General features: G+C 47.9%; 1 protein-coding gene across 1 annotated transcript in view; it reads left to right on the top strand.

Annotated features, from left to right (window-relative positions):
• Positions 1 to 880: 880 nt before the first annotated feature.
• The window catches only part of ZMAT4 (zinc finger matrin-type 4), a 383491-nt gene continuing 366559 nt past the window's right edge, over positions 881 to 17812 (top strand). Inside the window, exon 1 of the mRNA XM_037813189.1 lies at positions 881 to 1018. The gene's annotated coding sequence lies outside the window, so the exon portion shown is untranslated. The remainder of the gene's footprint in view (positions 1019 to 17812) is intronic.

Here is a 17812-nt window from a genome sequence, read left to right as displayed (position 1 = left end):
CCTGGCTGAAGACGTAAGACTAAGCCGTTTATTGAAGCCACACCGGAATAAACAAAAGTGAGGGTCCTAGGAGAATTATTAGATCCAGACTACCTGTCTCCCTCCATCTCCCAGAGAGAGAACAGTGAGAATTTCCAGACTTTTATAGACTTTAAGAGCAGCTCTTGGAGACAGTCTTTGAACAGAAGGGAAAGGGAAATTGTCTTGTCAGTTTGGGGAGTTAGGTGGACCCTGAGAGAAAGAAGTGATGGATAAACTTCAATTAAGGTGCATGTTATATCCCCCCTAACAAGCTAAATGACCTTCACATGCCCTCCGGGGTGGCCCCGGGAAAGCATCCCTACATTCCTTCAGCCCTTACCTTGCTCTGCTTCCCAGAGCCTGTCTGACACACAACAGCAGAAACCCCACTGTTAGAATTCTTTCTGCCCTCAGGAATATTTACCAGTTTAGAGGAAGGTGGGGGTGGGGGGGGCAGTATAAAGCCAGAAAATTGTTGCTATGGGTTCTGTTTTGTGGAAGTTAAAATCGTGGAGCAAGAATCTGATTGCTTGATGGCTCCACCTCTCTTTCTCTCTCTCTCCCCTACCCCCCACCCCTTCTCGCTCACTGCCTCTCCCTCCACCTCCACCTTTTTCTTTCCTTCCCTCCCTCCACTGGACTCCCAGTCCTGCCCCCACACCGGGCCGGAGGAGAGCCTTACAGGTTGTCAATGAAACATGGAATTATTTCCTTTGATGGCTTAGATAATAGTAGGAGCCAAAGCAGTGAGTGAGGTCGGCTGAAACCAATGCAGTCCTGCCCGGGACTGGGGAGCCAATCGCAGGAGCAGGGGGCGGGGCGTCGGCGCCAGCAGATAATTGCTAAGTGCATCGCTAGCACAGTCGGTCTGAGCTGCCGAAAGGTCTGGCCGCAGAGACCGGAACGCGGAATCCTCAGCGTGCTTCCAGCCCGGCAGCCTCCTTCCACCGCTCGGCGGCGAGCCCCTGGGCACCAGATCCTCTGCTCCGCGGAGAAGGTACTTCTGCCTGCGTCCCCGGGGGTGCTCCTCCTGCCTGAGGCTTCCCAGGGGCTTGCAGTTTAGCTCATGTAGAGGGATTGCAGGAGAGGAGAAAAGTTTAGGGGAGGAAATGTGATAAAGGTGGGGAATCATCGTCGTAGATTGGGAGGCAAACAGGCTGACAATTTGGAAAACTTCTGAGCTGTCAGGAACTGGGCTTGTTTACGACTCTATCAGCTGAGCTCAGGTCTGTTAGAAATAGGTCTGGTGTTGGGCTGGGGTGCCTGCAGGCATGGGCTGTAGAACTGGGTTTGTTGGGTGGAGGGAGTTGGACCCCCTGGGTGTGCTGTGCTGGTGTGTACCCATCACTGGGAGGTTTGCTCTGAGAAATGTGATTGATTGGCTGGCTCTTCTGCCATAGGATCTGCACCCCTTTACCCTACTTCGACCCGCCTTCCCGGAACTATTGTGACCTTCAACTTGAATCCTCCCTCAAACTTCTGTTTCCTTCTTCCCTCCCATGCCTTGCCCGCTCCGCCTCAGTGCATTTTATTTGGTGGAAGGAGAAATTTCCTGGGGTGTAGGGGACTGTCCTGTTTGACCTGATGGGCGTCTGCGTATCACACAACTTGGTAAAAAACCAACAAAACAGTTCTCAGAGGAAAAGAAACCACTTAACTGATTAGCTCCCGAAAACTCTGGAAGACTCTCCAGGTTTGGCGTGTACTGAAATCAAGGGGTCGGGGCCAAATGTTATCCTGTGTGGAGGTTACACCCTTATCAAAGAAGGGGTGTTCAGCCTAAGCATCCCAGCATCTCTGGGGTGTGGGGGCCACTGGGAGGGGCGAGCTCCCCAGGGTTGGCTCTGCTGAGGTGCACAGGTGCATCTGTGGCAGAAAGGTTGCTGGGGCCACATCCACACCGCTTCAGATAATGGTTCTTCAAGTTAAACATGCTCGCCATGTCAGGCAGCTGGTTCAGCCCAGCAGCACCCTTGAGGGTTCGGAATTGTGGAGACCGCAAGGGCCTCACTGGCTCCGAGACCCACCTTTGGTCCACCCTCCCTGCTTCTGCTAAGGGGAGGTGCTGGCTAGGTGGGCCTCCGGGGAAGCTGGGTGATGTGCTTGGTCTTAAACTTCTCTCCTGCTTTCACAAAGGCAGCTGCTCGTGGCGTGCCCCTCGGCACTTCACCACGTTAGCCATCTGACCAGTTGGATTCCCTGAAGCTGCCAGTCCAGGGCTGACCTTGCAAGTCCCGGAGGCTCTGGGGAGTTCAGGTGAAATTTCCTCCCTCCGATTTCTATCCTGGACTCGAAGCTGGGAAGTTTGATTCCCAACCCTGGTAAGAAGTGAATGTCTGGGGAGGGATTCTCCAGCAACACCTTTTCCCTACAACAGGACACCCATCCTGCTGAGGTGCAGATGACAGCGTTGATTCTCTGACTCTGCAAATCACTTTCACCTTTTGATTATTATTTTCTTTAACCCCCACAACAGGTTCTCCTCCTTCTCCTTTACCAGATTGTTTTAGGTGGGAACCATTACTATCAAAGCTCTACTTCCAATGGTTAAACAATAGCTGCCTGACTTTTTTTTTTTTGGTCAGGGTACAGCCAGCTTTCTCTTCTGCTCATGCTGTCTGACAATAAACAAAATAAACTTGCAGCCCTGCAAATGGTAATTCCTTTGTTTTGGGGAGGGGGCTGGAATCAAAGCTGAACTTTTCTCTGCTGTTGAGCATCTTTCGCCGAGGACTTCCTTCCTTGTGGCCTCTCCGGGGCACGCGGTCCCCAGAGTGCCCAGGAGGGGTGGCATTCAGCAGCTTGGAGAGCTAGGTTTTCAGGAAGGCAGTGATAAAACTCGCAAACGCTTTGAGTTTAAGGGATTTCTAGGACAAAAAGCAGGGGTCAATATTGGGGGGTCCCTTCAAGTGATGCAGAGCTGGTAGATGTCTACTGTGATAAAGGACATTAAAAGTAGGGCTTTTGAAACAGCTCCTGAGTGGTGACTCATGCATGAAGGAAAAAGGCAGGGTGGGGGGAGGGAGGAGAGGGGAGCCTGGGAAAGTACAAGCGGGACACCCTGGAGCACTTGCTTTTTCTCTCTCTCCCTCCTCCTTGTTCCTCTTCCTTGTATTTTCCCCATTTGGAACAGAGATCATTAAAATAACAACTTTAGACTAAAAAAAGGATAATAGGAGCTGAAGAATAATTGATGAAATGCAAAACACCATCACCACAGCTCCCTCTTGGATGGGGCGTGAAACCCAGGAGCTGGCTCTCCACTGTGATCCAGTTTGGAGAATCTAATCACTGGTGTCAGGTTGATTAGCTCCTTGTGAAGCCCGGTGCCTGTTTGTGTATGATGGGAGATTGATGCACAGGAAATTAAATTTGTTTCTCATCATTTCATCAAACATGATATCGCTCTAGCCAGCATCTGCGATAAGCACCAACCATAGACAACAGCATTTTCTCCTCTCCCCAATTGGCCAATTAGAATTTCTCTCATTTAACTACTGTAGTGTGAAGGTTTGCCTCTTATGCTTTCACGAGCCCAGTGTGATTTACCTGGCAAGTAAAAGTCCCTTCCTTACTTTTCTGTCCATCCAGTTGCATCATCCATCCTTTATCCCGTTTTATTATAGACACACCTGTAAATAATCTCTTTGCCAACCTGCTTTGACCCTGTCATTGTGTACTGATTTTGCTGTTTCAGAAACCTGTCCCCTGATATAGGATGGAAAGCATATTAAAATTTTTATCAGAGAAGAGCCTTTTAATCTTCCATTTTAAAATCTGTGGTTTTGGGAAAATCAAATAAGCATGCTTCTTCTATTAGGTGTTTTGGTAAATGCTGTTAAAATGTCTTCTTTTCCTTTTGTGGAAGGGTTAAGTCCCCAGTTATCCAGGGGATGGTGTGTGTGTAGTTTGAAATGGTCTGGACACCCCCTGGACGTTAAAGAGGTTGGAGCAAGATGCTTCCCTTTATTCAAGTTGGGATGAAGGCTGTTTCGAAGCCTAGATTCTGAAATGTTATTTCTATCCTCCCCTAATTCTCATTTAGGAAAATTTCATAGCCAGAATTATTAGTAAACAGTTCATCTGACTCGCTGTTCCTCGCATTCACATGCCCCCTTCCTTCATAGCACTTGGGTGCTATTTTGCATTCCAGGGGTACCTGAATAATTTTACTTAATTTGGTAAGTAGGTATACATCGCTTTCCTCTTCCCTCTGGTACTTCTTTCCTGGCATCTAAGGATACCCTGGGGACTGAGATTTAATTTTAGGCACCCTGCTCACCTCACTTCTGAAACAGTTTAGCTGGGAAGTCAGGATTCCGGGATGTACCTAGGGAGCCTGCCCTGTGGGAGAATGAGATAATCTTTTCACCGTGTTGCTTTCTTTGCAGACCCCTAAGAGCCCCTGGGATGTTGCAGTAAACTGTGTGAGGCCAGCCAGCCCAGGATGCCTACCAGGCACAGCCATCCCTGTTTCCACTATCCTCAGGAGCCCCCTCCTCTCCATCCCCGCCCTCCAGGACTGACCTTGGAAACATTAGCACAGAGTGAAGTTTGCCTTTTATTCTTCCAGTTTCTTTGTTCATTGCTCCCTTCTCATCCCCAAATCTCTCTATTAAGAGTTAGAAATGATCAAATATACGTAATTCATACTACAGTGTGAACAGTTAAGAATGTTGCCACTTGCAGAGGTATTTACCTTCCTAACGGCAATCAAAGATGTTCATGGGCAAATTTTAGCCATTTGCTCCCAGGATCAGGAAGATGGAGTTTGGATAGGAATTGTGGAAATTGTGACCATTTGCTTTTTAGTTTAGGCTGACCCTTCTTTTACCCACCTTGAAGACATGCTACAGCCACTTGGGGGGCATTCTGATGGCAATATTTGGGGTCTGGTTCTTGGGGCTTGATCCTTCAGATTTGACCTCGGGCAATGCATTTATTTTGCCCTTTCTGATTTTCAGGATCCTCATATGTAAAGCCAGGGGCTTGCATTATGTTCTCCTAGGTCCCTTTTGCTCTGACCTCCCTGGATTTTGCCCCTGGACCCATTGATTTGGCTGGCGATGCACCAGCATGAGAAGGACATGGAGCTTGCAGAGCATACGCCACTGTGGGCCCCAGTGATCAGCTTTCAGAGCTAGAATTCATGGAGGCAGGTCGGTAGAAAGGGTGGATATGATACCAGAGGAAAAACAGGCTGAAGGGTGATGTAATAACTGATTTTGGTTTAGGAGGGGATGTTATATGGAGGATGGCGACCAGCTGTTCTCTATCTCCAGTAAGGATTGAATGAGAGAAAATAGACAGAAATTGCAGCAGATGGACTTAGATTAGGTATGAGGAAGAATTTTCCATCAGTAAGAGTTGTTTAAAAGGGAAGGTTGTGGAACCTCTGTGGTGATCCTTAGAACTGTATAAACAGGAGTTTTAGCTGGATTTGGTACAGAGGACAGTGAGGAGGGGAAAGGCAAAGGCTGTGTAGCCTAGGGATCCCTGTCCTCTCCTGATATGGGCCCTCTTTTATTTCTCTGAAACCTCACCATCACTCTGTGGCTCTCCAAGCGGGTGAAAATCAAAATCCCAAAGACACTTGGGAACAGAAGTGCCGCCGATCTGTGTGGCCTTCTAGGGTGTGGAAGCTGCCCCCAGCCATGGCAGCTGCCTCAATTGGTAGATCCCGTCTTTTGCTTGGGGGTCTTGCATCAGGTCTAATCCTTTCATTCCCAGACATGGTAGATGAGACCCAGAGAGGTGACAGCCCTTGGCATCGTCACGTGGTGACCTGATGGCAGAATCGGGGCCAGAATCTAGGTCCTCCATCTCCCCAGCCAGCGTTATTTGCTTTGTAGCTCATTTTCTTCTTGTTTCCAAATTGAATGGACCATTTGCTCTTTTGGGCTCCTAATTTCTCACTAACCCAATGGCAGAGACAGGGACACCTGCAGTTAAGCAGTATTTATTGAGCGCCCGTTACTAACACTGTGTACTCCAGCTCCCCCAATGTGTATAGCAAACTCTTCGGTTTCAAGTAAGTGGTTGGGAAGGGGCTGCTGAGCCCTCCCTGTGAGCTTCTGGTTGTTGTTGCAAGGCCAAGGGCAGAGGGAATGTGTGGAACAGAAGGGAGATGAGAAAAAAAAGATGATTTAATCTGAATCTTACAAAGGTAAAAGACTTTAGGTTTCTTGGCAGGTGAACTCACTGCTCCCCCCCCCCCCCCCCACATGGGACCCAACTCCCAGGGGTGTAAATCTCCCTGGCAACACAGGATTTGACTCCCAGGGATGAATCTGGACCTGGCATGGTGGGACTGAGAGTATCTTCTTGACCAAAAGGGGGATGCAAAATGAGACGAAATAGTTTCAGTGGCTGAGAGATTCCAAATGGAGTCGAGAGATCACTCTGGTGGACATTCTTATGCACTATATAGATAACACCTCTTAGGTTTTAATGTATTGGTATAGCTGGAAGTAAATACCTGAAACTACGAAACTCCAACCCAGTAGTCTGGACTCCTGAAGACGATTATATAGTAATGTAGATTACAAGGGGTGACAGTGTGATTGTGAAAACCTTGTGGATCACACTCCCTTTATCTAGCGTATGGATGGATGAGTAGAAAAATGGGGATAAAAACTAAATGACAAATAGGGTGGGATGGGGGGGATGGTCTGGGTGTTCTTTTTTCACTTTTATTTTTTATTCTTATTCTGATTTTTTCTGATGTAAGGAAAATGTTCAGAAATAGATTGTGGTGATGAACACATAACTATATGATCGTACTGTGAACAGTTGATTGTATACCATGGATGATTGTATGGTGTGTGAATATATTTCAATGAAACTGAATTAAAAAAAAAAAGACTTTAGGTATCTAAACTCAAACTCATCATTGGATAAATAAAATAAGAGAGACCTATAGTCTATACTCCTAGTAAGACATTTTGACAGTTATATTTTCAAAACAAAACAGAACTTTGAATGTCTGGGGCTGGATTCTACATTCCTTTCAGCTAGACTTGATTTATTTCTGGGCAGACACATCGCCTGGGTGTGCTCAGAGCTTCAAGTGAGGAGCATCATGGGGAAGAAGGAAGAAAACCCAGGGAAGGGTGCCCAGTGCAGCACGATGGGGGTGAGCTACCTCAGGTCCCACAGGCTGGCTCAGGATGGTGGTCGGGGAGAGGAGCAGAGTGCTGTTGGCCAGTGGTGGCCTCAGGAAGAAGGCGGAGCCCCACACTCTTGAGAATGAGGCAATGCCTTGCAATCGCAGGATGGATTGGTGAAATGGGCACACAAATACACACATAGTAAGTAAGTGTGTGGTCACTGAGGAAAAGGAAGAAAACCCCAAGGTCTGTGCTAGGCTGGGCATCACGAGGGCAGCTGGGTCAGCAGCGAGGGTCCTGCAGAGAGGGTAGGACCCTCCCAGGCCCACAGCTTGCTGTCAGGTTTCCATGTTAACAAAGGCACTGAGCCGTTGTGGCTGGAACTAGGCACTGTGGGGTCTACCAAAAAGAAGTTGTGGCCCTTCTCCTGCTGGAACTCTATTTGGGTGGATGCACACGCTCACGGAAAGACCATCAGCTGCACACACAGCCACGTGTGATGACTGCTCAGGAACGGCCGAGACAGAGCGTGCAGGGGGGTCAGGGAGGGAGATGGCACGGTGGGGACCCAGCAGGCTGCCTGGCTGCCCAGGAAGTGAGACGGGACTGGACGGAGAGAGCTTGGGAAGATGAAGAAGAGGGAGGATGGATGGGACAGCACGAGAGAGGGCAGGCAACCGAGGGACTGGGGAGCCTCGATGCAGAAGGGGAAGAGTTCAAGACCCACCAGGAGAGGACTTTGCGGAATATGTCATATAGCCAGGCCAACCCATGTGGCCTCAGTGCCAACCTCATCCCACCCCTGCGTCCTTTTCATCCTGAATGATGTTCAGCTGAGTTCACACTTCCACTCTCAGTTTTGTTGCCACGGACTGGACTAGAATACAATAAGGCGATTTAAGCGTGATGGTGATATGGCCTGGATGCAGGGTAAGGCAGGATTCTCCTAATTTGGGTGGTCACAGGAGGCCTCCTGGAGAAGGTAACACCTGAGTGGGGTTTGACAAATAAATAAGACCCCACCAGGTGGACGGGGATTGGGAGTGGTAAGGCAGGGAGTGTTGCAGGTAGGGAGAACGAACCACATTTGAAAGACTCAGCCTCCTGCCGGTGATGTGCCTGAGAGCCATAAGTAATGCTTTGGTATTGCTGAATCTGAACACAAGAGGCATGTGTTTGGAGGTGAGGGGAGGTTGTGGGTGCTCACCAGGAAGGCAGGGATCCAGCAGGCCAAATCGAGGAGAATGGACTAAGCAATTTGAGCAGAAGTGTTTTAGGAAGGAAATGACATTGCATTTGCATTTCAGAAAAATGATCCTGGCAGTTGTGAAGTGAAAATTGGAGGTGAGGTTTGGGAGGGGGTAAGGAGGGAAGGGTAAGCCTGGGGCAAGGAGGCTGGGTGAGAAGGGATTTGGGGCTGAGGGTCTGAAGGAAGACAGTAGCAATGGGGAAGGAAAAGAGGGGACAGCATCACAGGGTGGAACTTTGACTTCATAAGTTACACTAGATCTGGCAAAAATGAAGAGGAATTAATCATCCCCAGGAGGAGAGGCTGACAGGTGAGAAGGAGAGGGCACACTGGTAAAGCAAAGAGCTTATTCAGGGCAGTGTCTACACTGAAGACAGGATGAGGGGAAATGGGCTTAATCTACAGGAAAAAGGATATATTTTAGACATTAGAGTTAATGCATTCGTGGAGGAGATTGTTAAACATGGGTCCAGGGTCATAAAAGGAGGTGGTGAGTGAATTTTCTTTTCTGCAGAGTATTTAAAAAATCTCCTGATGGAAGGGTAGCAAAGGACATGAACAGATAATTCAAACATGCAAAAAAGAAGTACAAATGGCCAGCAAAATGTACCAAAGTGTCCACTCTCTCTAACAATTAAAATGTGAAATTAAAAGCAAAATATCATTGTCTGCCTATCAGATTAGCAACAACGAAAATAATATCCGGTGCTGTAAAGAGTGTTGGGAAATGGACATTTTCATACTTAGCTGATGGGAAGATAATTTGCAAACATGGGAGACATTTCTCAAAAAACATACCCTTTAAACCAGTGAGCAATTCCTCTTCTAGGAATTTATCCTAAGGAAATAATCAGAGATGTGCAAAAATAGTTGTAATGAAGGATTTTCCTTGCAGCATTATCCATTATAACAAAACATGGTATGGAGGGATTAATTAAATTGAATATGGCTCATCCATAAAATGGAAGTCACAGAAACTATAAAATTACATTGAATAATATATAAGAACATGGGAAAATGTCATGTACGTATTAAGTAAATAATGGTTTAAAAATAGAGTAGAATCTCAATTTTGTAAAAAAAAAAGTACATTATAGTAATGAAATATAGAATGGACTACAATATATCACAATGTTAACAATGGTTATCTCCAGGTTTTAGGAAAAAACCTTAAATTGGTCACTGAAACCACAAATGTTCAAGCAGTGGCTCCGCATCTAGCAATGTGTTGGGCACAGTGTAGTTCATTTAAAAGCCTGTCCTCAGCCTGTCTGGTGAGACTAGGTAAAAGTGCAGGGGAAATCCAGCAAGTGCTTCCACGCATCTGTAAAGGTGAAAGGACTGCTTCAGATGGCGAGTGTGTGGGAGTCCCGGGCAGGGAATGATGGATGCGGGCTGTGGCATCCTTGTTCCTTCCATCCCACTCGTCCCCAAGTCCTGTCATCTACAGTGGTCAGCTCCATTTCTGTAACCCAGACCTATCTTAGCATTTCAGGTCGTGCGTTTACATGCCTCATGCTCCTTGGTTCATGCACACATCTGCTCATTTCACAAGCAGAAAAGTTGAGGCTCAGAGAGGCTGTGGCTTGGCCTACGTCATCAAATTAGTGAGTGGTAGAGCTGGGTATCAGAACAAGGCACGTGGATGCCACACTGCACACTCTTTCTGTAACAGGCCCTTTTGCAGGGCTCTGCCTGCTATTGAGGAGGGCTGGCCGATTTCCACGTGGAAGGTGTGGAGCCCCTCCTTCCCAGAAGCCAAGCGTTTTGCTTAATTTGCTTATTAATTAAGACCAAATGAATGTGCTGACAGCTATCAAATTCAGAGAAGGGACTTTGGATGCTGAAGGCTCTCCAGAGGCAACCTCCTAGTTCTGCCTCCTGAGTGAACATCACATTTGTCACTGCTTTTCCAGAATGCATTTGCTTCCCGCTGTGGTTTCTTCTGTTGCATAAACCCTGGGCAGCCTGAGCTAGCCCTCTGCAGGGTGGAAATCACAGCTGCCTGGCTCCAAGATGTGTGCCGGGGCCCTGAGAAGGCTCTGGGCACCTTCCGTCAGCAGGCAGGGGCAGCTCTGCTGGGCGTGTCCTAAGAGCCTTTAGTGGCTTACCTGGGGAAAGTGGACAGGCCTACCGGAAGGTAGGGCAGGATGGGGAGGGGTGTGGGCCATGTGGATGATTTGCTGCTGTATTTATTTTAATAATAACCCTCATTTGTGTGCTGTTTTGTATTCACACCTCTCAGAGGTGGGTGGGAAGGAGTTGTTATCCCCATTTTGCAGAAGAGGAAATTGATACTTGGAAAGGCGAAGCCACTTACCTCAGTTTGCACAGGCAGGAGGCAAAAGAGCCGAGCGTGGAATGAGCCAGAGTTGCTGCCTGCAAATCCACAAGGGCTTCTAGAATGGTCCTGGGCCTGGGGCGATGGAGGGTATGTGCACAGCACTCTGTATGGCCCTGGGAAAATACTTGAGGCATTAACAAGGGCACACAAGTGATGTCTTTGGGTTCAAGGGTGTTTTAACTGAGTTCTACAATGTGAGGTTGAGTGTAGGTGCTGGGGAAAGTGGATGTCAGGGAGGGTGGGAGTGGTCCCAGGAGGCTCGTGGAGGAAGGGGGTCCTGAGAAGGAAGCGGGCGAGTCGGATGATGGGAGGGGCATTCCCTGTGCGAGTGGAGGTCTCAGGTGGAGACCAGCAGGGAACATCTGGGGCCTCCAAGGGACTCAGACAGGGAGGCGATGGGGAGCGGTGGTGGGAAACCTTGGGTGCTCCAGCAGCCCAGGCTTCGCTCCATTCTCAGAAGGGCGAGGGTGCAGTCTGTGGCTGTCAGAGGAGGGAAGGGAGGAAGGGACCTGAGGCAGGAGGAAATGGTTGGGGTTCTCACATAGATTCCTTCTCCTCTGGTGTCTCTCTTGGTTTTGTTCCTGTTGAAAATGAAATTGCCCTGTCGGGTTCGGGGAAGAGAGAAAGAATCGAGACGGTTCCCTTTCTGCCAGCCCTCCTCTGTGGTAGGAAACAAGGGCAGGGGGGACAGTAGGTGGGGAATTCAAGGGGGGCAGGATACAGCCTGAGATCATCCTTTGCTTTGAATTATTTTAACATTTGACCATTTTGTAGCTGAGAAAACTGAGGCAGGGAGTGGTGGTCCAGACTCACCAAAGTAATGCCACTCAGGGGCTGCAGATTCCCAGCTTGGTGCGCTGCCAGCCGGCCCACGCCATCCGCTAAAGCCTTCCGGGTCTGCGGCCAGGGGGGGCCTGGCGGGGAGAGAGAAGTGAGGCAGTGGCCCACCTGCCCGGCAGAGGCAGCCCCGTCTCCACTCTGCCCCGTCCTCCTCACCAGGAGGATCCGCAGGCTCGTGCAGGGAGTAGCTGAACAGGACAGTCCCTTTGTCCCGGGGACTGGTTTGCTTCTGTCCCTTCCCTGGGACAGGCCAGTAACAGGTATGGCTGGCTCCAGGGCTGTGTGAGCTTTGAGATGTGGCTCTGCTCTTTGGTATTTCCATGACAGAAACAACGTGCTTCTCTTCCTGACCCTTCAGTTCCCTTAATATGACACATGAGCTTCTGAAATTTTTTGTATTCATTTGTTCATTCTTCAAAATATTGAGAATTACAGGCACAGTTCAAAGTTTTGAGAATAAAAATGGACTCAGTCCCCATCCTTTGAGAGCTTATGTTTTAATGGGGGAGGCAGATGGCAAGCAAATGAGTAAATGAGTAGGAGGTCAACAAGTGCAGTGGAGAAAAATGAAGCAGGGCAAGCGGGGGGTGGGGAGCATACTTGGGGGGTGGGGTGTCAGGTGGGGCTCCCAAGGTGACACTTGGCAGGGACCTGAAGGCGTGGAGGGAAATCCATGTGGCTGTTTGGGAAGAGCAGTTCAGGGTGAGGAAAAGCCCCGAAGCAGGAGGCACCGGGCATGTCCGGAATAGCAACGAGGCCAGTGTGCACTTTCTCAGACCACTGGGAAGTTTTGAGCAAAGGAGTAGCGCGTGCTAACTGTGATTTTAAAGGATTGCTCCGGTGCCGCATGGCAAGCACCTGGTTGGAGGTCCGGCCCAGAGGCAGGGACGGAGACCGGAAGGCCGTGATGTAGGTGAGAGAGGGTGGTGGTTTGGAATAGGGTGGTAGCAGTGGAGGGGATGTGAAGTGGTCGGATTCTGGATAGGTTCTGAAGATGGAGTCTGCAGGATTTGCTGATGGTTTGAATGTGGGGTTGGAGAGAATGAGAGGATACCAGGATGACTACAAGGGTTTTGGCACAGGATGGGTTAGACTGGAAGGAGCAAATAGGAGGGGAAACAGGAAGAGAGGGGTTTGCTTTGGGGTCTTAGACATCGAAGTGGAAATGTCCAGTAGGCAGTTGGGTGTATGGGTCTGCGGTTCGGAGAAGAGGTCCAGGCTGGAGAAAAACTTTGGAAGTCGTCAGCACATTGATGGCATTTAAAGCCATGAGATCAGATGAGATCATCTAAGGAGCCAGAGCAGATAGAGAGGAGGTCTAAAGATAGACTACTGAGAGCTCCAGTATTTTATAGATCTAGGGCAGGGGCCAGCAAACTTTTTCATAAAGGGCAAGTAGTTGATATTTTAGGCTTTGTGGACCATATGGTCTTTGCTGCAACTACTTGACTTTGCTGTTGTTGTACAAAAACAACCATAGGCAATATGTACCTTTATTTCCAAAAAGGGCAGCAGGCCCACGGGCCATAGTCTGCTGACTCTGGATCTGAGACATGAAGATGAACCAGCAAAGGAGACTGAGAAGGAGCAGCTCGTGAGATAGGGGGAGAATCAGGAAAGAATGTGGCCTCAGAAACTAAAGAGTTATTTGTCTAGAAGGAGGGAGTGACCAGCTGGGTCTGGGTGCTGATGTATAAGTCAAGACAAGGACAGAGAATTGAACTTCAGCAGTGTGAAGGGCGCTGGGGAGCTGACAAGGGCCTTCTTGGTGGGGTGTGAGGTGAGAGCTGGGATTCAGGAGAAAATGGAGAGGTTTTGGAGATGGCTAATGTAAACAGCTTTCTTGAGAAGTGTTATTGTAAAGGGGACCAAAAAAAAAAAAAAATGGAATGTTAGCTGTGGGGATATTTGAGGTCAAAGCAAGTTTTCCCCGCCCTAAAATGGGAAAAATAACAGCATGTTTGTAGGTTGATAGGAACCGTCCAGTATAAAGCGCACAAAGATAATGTAGTTTCGAAAAGGGGGGAGAGTTGCTGGAGTGATGTTCTTGGGTCAGGGAGGGCGGCTGGGATCAGCGAATAGGGGAGGGAGCCTCCCGGGCTGGCAGCTTGGACAGCTATGACGAGGGGGAAGAAAACCACGTCGCCACGGAGGTTGTTTGGTGGGAGGTTTGTTGGATGGGCCGGGTGCAGGTGGGGCTGTCTCCTGCTGCTTCGTTTTCTCAGCAGCATGGGAACGAAGACCAAGAGTTGCAAGAGAGGCTAGGGGAAGACCTTGGCCCACCAGACTGTGGGGATTGAAGCCCCCTGAGCCCAGAAGGAGAGAGATGTGAGAAAATGGCAGAGAGTTTGAGTCTCTAAATTAAAATGCAAAGTTTTCTGCTGGTGCTATCACTTGCGTTTTCCACTGCAAAAGGGGCTCTGTACATTCTGAAGAGTTTGACTGAATTAATAAGGCAAAGATGAGGGAGTGGAGTGAGAGCCTTTAAAAGTAGTCCCTGAGATTCTTACAGGCCCGAAACTGCCCACCCGAACAGCTCTCGTAGGATTGTATTTTAAAGAAGCAAAATCATTTGCCTTGAGTTGGTAATATTCTTCCTCAGAAGCCAGACTATGGGATGAGGCACCAAGAGCCCAGTGGCCTGGGTTAGGGGTTGGGGGAGGCCGCTGCACTGCCTCACTGTCCCCTAAAGCTCCTTGGTGAACGTCTTGTTGTTGTTTTACAGCTTCCTGGGAGGCAGAAGGGAGGGGGAGCAGGGGAGGATCACCTTCTCTAATTTTTACCTTAAGGAATTGTTTAGGGGAGAAAAGGGACTTCTGTTATTTGAAGGGGGAGGTGGAACCCAGAAAGTGGAGACTGAACCTTGGGCATCTTCCTCTGAGCCAGGAGGAAGGGAGAAAGGGAGTGGAGGAGAGAAGAGCCCCCCCAGAGAGGGATTCTGTGTTCCCAGCAGCCTAGGAAAAAGGGAAATCATTGTATGAATTATGAAGAAACAGGACATCTTAATTCTATTTAGATGTCAATAGGGAAAGGAAAAGGACAACAGAGCCGGACAAGCAATTGGGGTGGATGTAAGCTAGAGGAAAAGGGCAAGTGGGATTGTAGGGAAGGAAAATGACTTGGGGCTTTAGAAAAGTGAATGCTCTGAGATCACAAACCCCAGACAAAAGCAGGGCCCCCCACGCCATACAGAGACAGGCTGAGTGGGGTGACTGAGGGGGTAGCTGCAGCAGAAGGGAACTGGAAAGTTTCCCCAGGGAGCTTCAGAAAGAGTCCCACAGGACCCAGCTTGGCTTGTGTAGATGCACTTATCAAGACAGACCAGGAAGGGTTTTGGCCTGATACAGAATGGAGAAGCATAAGATGTGGGATTGGCTTGGAGCCCATCCACTTTTCTGGGAGGGAAATCTTAGATGATAAAAGATCTAAAACTAAGTGACCACTTAGCAAATGAGGTCATTTGTGGGGGTGATAAAGGCCATAAGGAACTTGTGGTTCAGAACGGATCAAAGAAAAGAACTCTCTTGCCCATCTTCTACAAACGTTATTTCTGGTGGGGTCCTCCCTCCCTCCCTCCCTCCCTCCCTCCCTCCCTTCCTTCCTTCCTTCCTTCCTTCCTTCCCTCCTTCCTTCCCTCCTTCCTTCCTTCCTTCCTTCCTTCCTTCCTTCCTTCCCTCCTTCCTTCCTTCCTTCCTTCCTTCCCTCCTTCCTTCCCTCCTTCCTTCCTTCCTTCCTTCCTAGTAAGTGGAGTCACAGAGTTGTAGGGGCTCAGAGCTTTTCTAAATCAAGGTATCTCCGCACACCTAGCTCACATAGCCTGTGTGGCTGCTCCAAACCTGTGTCCTCAGCTATAAAATATGTAGTAATTTCTATCTCGTAGATTTGCTGTGGGGACTAAATGGAGTGTTATATGTAAAATATTAAAAGTTAAAGATGGTGGTGCTGGTGATGGGTGGTTTCTCTCTAAGGCTGGGTGGGCTGGAGAGAGGAGGAGCCAGGTTATGGGTTCCCTGTGACCCTGCTGCAGCCATCCTGGTAACAAGGCTGGAATTCCTGTTCCCAGGCTTCAGTGCTCAATCTCTTCCTCCCGCATATTGCTGGTCAAGGCTTTCGAGTGCTCTGGAAGCAAGGCACCAGCGAGGAATAGTGTAGCATTGCTGAATAGGGCAGCGCCTTCAAGAAATGAATCCAGGGGAGGAAACTGAAAGCTGCATGAACCATAATATTGAGAAAGATTTATAAAGGGAACCCAAAATCCCTGCAATGCTTAGAACAGCAGGAACAGATTTCTCAAGCTAATCAAGTGATTTGTGGGAAAATCCTATCCGTCTCCCTAACCTGAGCTGAATCAAGCAAATGATCGCTGTGAGTTGCAGAGTGAGCTCTGAAGCAGGCTGGTTTATGATTCTGCAGAACTTTTCTGCAGCACGAATATTTGGGCAAGCAGGTGACTTTGTAGGAAAGAAATTCGCTCTCCTCCTGCCTCCCCTTCAGCCCTGGGGGAGGTTCTCTGACCCGGCCCAGGGCAGGGTTTCTGGTTCTCAACCTCCTGATGCGATTCTGCCTGCCAGGATGCTCACTTTTCCTGGGACAGGTGGCTGATAGGCAGTGCCCGCCTGACCTGCATTTCACTGTTACGTTGTCGTGGAGCCTCTGATGAGGCGACGTTTCCTCCTCTTATGGAGAGAGTACAATCGGCTTCTCTCTCTGCCTCCTTCAAGGAAAGGAATGGATATTCCAATAGCCTGGGTCCTTGTGAGAGCTGTGAATTCCAGCCCGTCTGTTTTGTGCCTCATATAGTTTAACCTAAACATCGCTTCTTTACCACCACAGTACCATTTCCCAGTCCAGGTTTAGTTAAATTCCAGGGCATTTTGGGTACTCTCAAGAAAGGTTAGGTAAGGCTAGTTTAAATTCTTTTTAATGTCAAGGCGGGGGAAGTGGGTTGTACTTATGGGGTGACTGGGGATTGTTTGGCAAGGAGGCAAGGAGGAATTAGGGGAAGATGTGTGAAGTTTGGTACAAGCATCGAGTGTCAAAACACTCAAAATACTAAGTGCTTTTCTTCTACACAGAAAAATGAATTTACTATAGTTCAGAGAATGAGAACTATAATGGTTATAAACACATGGGAAAATATTCGACCCTGTGAATAATCAGCATAATAGAATAGTTAAAATGGGGAAAGGAGCTTGGGAGTCAGATGTGGAGTCCTGGTCCTGAAAGTTAGTTGTTTGCCTTGTTGGGCCTCAGTTTCCTCCTCTGTGATATGAAGACGAGAGGCCCACCTGTCTTAAAGGGATGCTGTGAGGTGGTTAAATGAGATGATTCAAGTCCAGCACTTATTATCAATAACAATTCCAATAATAATAATTTAACAATTCTATTAAAATGGAAGTGGGCTACCATTTTTCCAGCTATAAAATTATTGGAGGTTAAATATGACATTGCTCGGTGTCACGGTGATATGGTAGGATAGTATAATGTCCTATTACTGGAACTATAATTGGTATAGCCTTTCTGGAATGCATGATTTTTGAGGATTTCCATACCTTTTGATTCACTTCTAGGATTTTTATACTTAAGAAACAGTCAGAAATGTGGGGAAATAATTTTGCACCAAATTTTTCATTGCAATGCTAGTTATCTTTCTGATAAAGTAGAATCAACCTCCAACAGTAGGAAATTAGTTGAAGAAATTGTGGTACATTCATGCAATGAAGCAGTAGGTAGCCATATAAAAGATATTTGTGAAGAGTGTTTGTTGACATGAGACGATGCTTATGAAGCTGTTTGTGAAATACCTCCTAAACTGGATAATGAAAAATATATGTGCATAAAAATGAATAAATAAAATGCTAATAGATGTTCTCTCTGAATGGTGAGATGATGGATGATTTGTTTCCTTCTTTTTATTTTTTCTGAAGTTTCCAAATATTTTACAATGAATCTTTATTAATTTTGATAATATAAATAATAAGAACCATGGAAAGAAGATCAATCTAACAGCTCTGAGGAATCACTTGCCCTGTTTAGGGAGTGCGTATTTTTCTGTGGGTCAACCCTACATGGAACTTTGGATCCATCCCTTAACCCTCCTGGACCAATGGAAGAAACAAATGCTTTGGGGATAAAGACAAATATTTTGGAACAAAGATGTAGAAGTGGGTGTGTTGTGAAGACTGCCAAGCACAGTGGTAGCCTGCCCCCGTTTGCTCTCTGCCCTGAAATCCATTAGCTTCTGGGAAG

The sequence above is a fragment of the Choloepus didactylus genome, chromosome 20, assembly GCF_015220235.1.
Source record: "Choloepus didactylus isolate mChoDid1 chromosome 20, mChoDid1.pri, whole genome shotgun sequence".
NCBI classification, from domain to species: Eukaryota; Metazoa; Chordata; class Mammalia; order Pilosa; family Megalonychidae; genus Choloepus; species Choloepus didactylus.
The sequence above is the reverse complement of the archived record's forward strand: the minus strand, read 5'-3'. Positions and strand labels throughout refer to the sequence as shown.